The 4,249-nt window shown below is 40.7% G+C and overlaps 1 long non-coding RNA gene across 1 annotated transcript; it reads right to left on the bottom strand.

The window, feature by feature from the left end:
• Positions 1–1,012: 1,012 nt before the first annotated feature.
• On the bottom strand, positions 1,013–2,356 carry LOC118559885. The gene is made up of 4 exons (XR_004928996.1): positions 2,262–2,356; positions 1,681–1,774; positions 1,388–1,476; positions 1,013–1,143 (listed from the first exon to the last, which is right to left on the bottom strand). It is a non-coding gene; the product is annotated as an uncharacterized LOC118559885 (long non-coding RNA).
• Between the last annotated feature and the right edge of the window lie 1,893 nt (positions 2,357–4,249).

A 4,249-nucleotide genomic window follows, 5' to 3' on the forward strand; every position in this document is an offset into this window, starting at 1 on the left:
AGACTTCCACCACCCTCTCTCGGCGTTAGCTGTCTTCCAATTCAGGCACTAAATCCTCTTCTATTTGTTCAATCTGTACCTTGTCCCCTCGCTTCACTTCCACCACCGCTTGCAGCCACCACACGCTTTCATGAAAAAAAACAAAACAAACAAACTCCGGTAGCCTGTTGCGTCGCAAGTTTTTCTTCTCTTCTCTTCTGTTTTTTTTTTTTTTTTTTTTTTTTTTTTTCACTCATTGGCTCTCCCGTGGCAAATCCTCAAATTGTGTCTCAATTCGGCGGCTGCGTCCTTCGAAGGACCCAGCCTACTCAGCCTTAGGAGGACCCAGCCAGCGGAGGACATCATAGCCCCAGACGATGAAGTGCAGGACGACATGCCAGAGGATGAGGAGGGGGAGAACATGTTGGAGGCAGTCAGTGGTGCTCCCTGGCGGGACCAGCTGTCTGCCGAGGTGTCTGCCCTGGAGGAGGGTCTACCCGACCACGATTACATTTAGATGGCAAGTATAATCACTTTTTAGCTTTTCTCATGTAAGGGTTATGAGAACAGTTGTAGTAAAGTCATTTTCTGCGTCTTATTAAACATTTTTAGGAACATGGCAGCTGTCAATTGGGTCAGCCCTGCAAACCCTGATGGACGATGTGGTGAACAGTGGAGAGAGGCATCCCCCACCCCCCAGATGATGTCCCACTCGCAGTCAGAAGACTCCAAGGTCATCTGTGTGGCATCCCATCCAGTCCAGCAGCACCACCAGGGACTCCTGCTCAGTCAAAATTGTATATATGTTCTTTAGTAATATTTATTTTATATCTTCTGTAAATAGTTGTAGTAGTTAATTTTAAAATCTAATGTAAATAGTTAAAATGTTTTTGATAGTTTATTGTAAATACTTGTTTCTCTCAAAATAAATTGATGTCACTGAGAAGTTGTTCTAAGTTTACTTAAATTGTAAAGAAGTGATGAAACAGATAATGTAACAGGTTAAAAGACTTTAAGAACACACAGACAACAATAACTTTTATAAACAATTTAATAATTTAATTTAACAATAACAGCAACACAGAACATGAGGACAAACCATGGCCAGGTGGCAGCAGTAGGCTTCCCACTGACCCCCTGCCCTGTCCCTGGATCTTTGCATTCCTAAAGTAGAGGAAAACAATTTGTGTCAACAGATGCAATTTTCTGTAGTGTTTCTTTAAAGCTAGAAAAAAGGAGTGTTTCATATATATATATGTATATATATATATATGTATATATATATATATATATATATATATATATATATATATATATATATATATATATATATATATGTGTGTGTGTGTGTATGTATATATGTGTGTGTGTGTGTGTATTTCATTACATTAGCCAAACCTGAACATACTTTGTATTTTTTTTTTCAAGTTGTCCCACTTTTTTTTGGCCTGTTGTGGCTCAACTTCACCCTCCAGGCCCGTTTTTTGCAGGATTGTTCTAAACAAGAGAAATGAGAAGAGATGAACACACAAGGATCACTACTATCACTACTATAAGATAAAAAAAAGTGACATCTGGGCATCATTTGATGTGATCAAAAGATTATATTTGTACGTTGGTGTTTGAACAGGACTTCTTTGAACTTGTGTGACTTTTACATACAAATGCAACATGTATATGGAATTATGTCTCAACTCTTACCTCCGTCCGACTACAGCAGTGTTTTTGGCCCCGGTAAAGAGGTGGTTATTTTGCCCACGGAGTTTTATCAACTCCTCTGTATGCTCCCTGCTTCCTAGAACAAAATGACATGTAAAGCATATTTCTGTTATGTCAACAGGCAAAATGACTGTTCTGTATAATTACGCCGGTGTTGTTCTTCAAGTGAATTATACTTTAAACCTTATTATACTGTACTGTAAATTAACTATACGTTATTGAGTATTCAAACAAAACGTTTGCAGTATTGACAACCCAGTACAGCTGGACTGATATTATTTCTTCAGCTGCATTAAGCTTTGACAGTTCTAATCATTTGTAATAAACTGTACGAGAAAAAATTGATCGGATTTGTGAGGGACAAGGCTATCAGCACAGTTACAATAAGATGTAGGTTAAAATAAAAAATTGTGACATTTTTATTAAGGCTTTTAATGTTGCTAAAAGTCTGTATCAACAGATTAGCTCTAAACTTTAGCTATAGCTGGTCCTACAAATTCCGGTGGCTCCGTTACCGTTACGTATTTTAATAGATGTTAAAAAAATAAAAACAAACTACTTACATTTAAAGCTGTACTCAGCACTACTGCCAGCGCTGCTGCTGCTTTCCATTAGTCTTGATGAAAATCCGCCTTCTTTCTTCTTCTTAAACTACTAAAAAAAATGCTGAATGGTTAGAGCAGTGTGCTTGCACTCAGAGAAGGATGCAAGTACCCGGTTCAATCCCCAGTCACGGCACTCTGGGTCCCTGAGCAAGACCCTTAACCCCTGATTGCTCCCCAGGCGCCGCACAGTGACAGCCCACTGCTCCCCAAGGGGATGGGTTAAGATGCAGAAGTGAATTTCTCCATTGTGATATCAATAAAGTTTAATTAAATAATTACAAAATCACCCTAATTTTGCACTTTGCCTTGGAGAAGAGGACACTGATTCTATAATGTCATATTGTCCTGTTTCGCTTCTTGTCCAGCCTCCGATCAAATTCAGAGTGGAGAGAATTAGCGACACAAACCTAATTATCGTGAGACTTTCGGTAAGTGGCCCACCCATGACTGCGTAGTCCTCAATGAACTGCCATGAGTAGTTGCAGACCCCTAAGAAGCTTTGGAGCTCAGAGACATTTACCGGGGCGGTTATGTCTTGGATGGCTCGGATCCTGTTTGCTTGGTGCTCAATGCCGTTGAGACCTATTATAAGACCCACATAGTCTACCTTTGTCCTACACCAAAAAGCGAGCAAAGCACCTTGGGAAATCTTGTGCCAGGCGAGGCCACTAAGGATGGTAGCGGTGCATCCTCAGAATTCGGGGAAAAGGAGGACGCATTTGAAGGCTGCATTTTAAGCATCCTCAGAATTTTTGTCAAATGGGACAGCCTCCGCGCATCGTTGTGACGTCACCGGCCTTAAAAAGCGTCCTTCGAAGGACGCAGCCGCCGAATTGAGACACAGCTCATGTGTTGTTCTTCGATTCCTTAAAGAACAGACGAGGCGTGTATACTAGTTCTGTATGTATATTTCCTAGCTTCTACAGCACTCTCCAGTAGCCAGCTACATTCAGAACCCCTCTCTCGCTCTAGCCTCCAACCCGTGACGCCACGCACCCTATTGCATGCTGGGTATTGGAGTTTAAGAGCTTTCCGGCTCATAACATCACATAAGCTATTTTGTTCGACCATATGTTCCTCCACCTCTAAGATGTTATAAATGTCAGAGGTATGGACATGTAGCGACAGTGTGTAAAGGTAAGCAAAGGTGTGTGGAGGAGAGCACAGGTATGAAGAATGTAAAGGGGATAAACAGATGAAGTGTTGCAACTGTGGAGGTCAGCAGTCAGTGACATATGCAGGATGTGAAGTTAGTAAGAAGGCTGTGGAAGTTCAGAAGGTGAAGATGGGAAGTAACACAAGTTATGCCGAAGCAGTGAAAAGAGTACAAGGACAAGATTCAGGGGTGGAAGCAAGAAAAGTGATTCATAATGTCAGATCAGAGAACAGCATTAGAGAACAAGTTAAAACAACAACAAGTATAACAACTGAAAAACTTATTCTGTTTATAGTTTATGAGATTAACTGTACAGACCAAGTCAAACATAAAACGGAAAAAATTAAAATAATAATCAAAGGAGCTGAAGAATTCTTGGACATGAGGGAACTATCATGGGAACAGGTGAAAAAACAATTAGAGACAGATGGGAAGTGTGGAATGTATTAACTTTGATCTGTTTAACTTTGATCTGTTTGAAGGTTTAACATGTGTTTATATGCTTTAATATGCTTTTAAGATAGCTGGCAGAAAGCTTCAAAACCGGGCCTGTTGGTAAGAGAATTTGGAATTTGCAAGACGGGTTTCTGTCTTGGACAACCTTTTGTTTAGCTCAAGGTTCGGGGTTGTGGTCAGCGGCTTGCAGGCGATGACCGGAAGAACCAGTACAGTGGGCAGCCATAGAAGCAACTCCATATAGGGTAGAAGTATTGTTAAGGTGTGTCATTTGCTCATGTAACGGTGTTTCATTCGCTCATGTAACTCTGTGAGACCCTCCCCTTTGAAGTTA

This window comes from Fundulus heteroclitus, unplaced genomic scaffold, assembly GCF_011125445.2.
Source record: "Fundulus heteroclitus isolate FHET01 unplaced genomic scaffold, MU-UCD_Fhet_4.1 scaffold_36, whole genome shotgun sequence".
Classification (NCBI taxonomy): Eukaryota; Metazoa; Chordata; class Actinopteri; order Cyprinodontiformes; family Fundulidae; genus Fundulus; species Fundulus heteroclitus.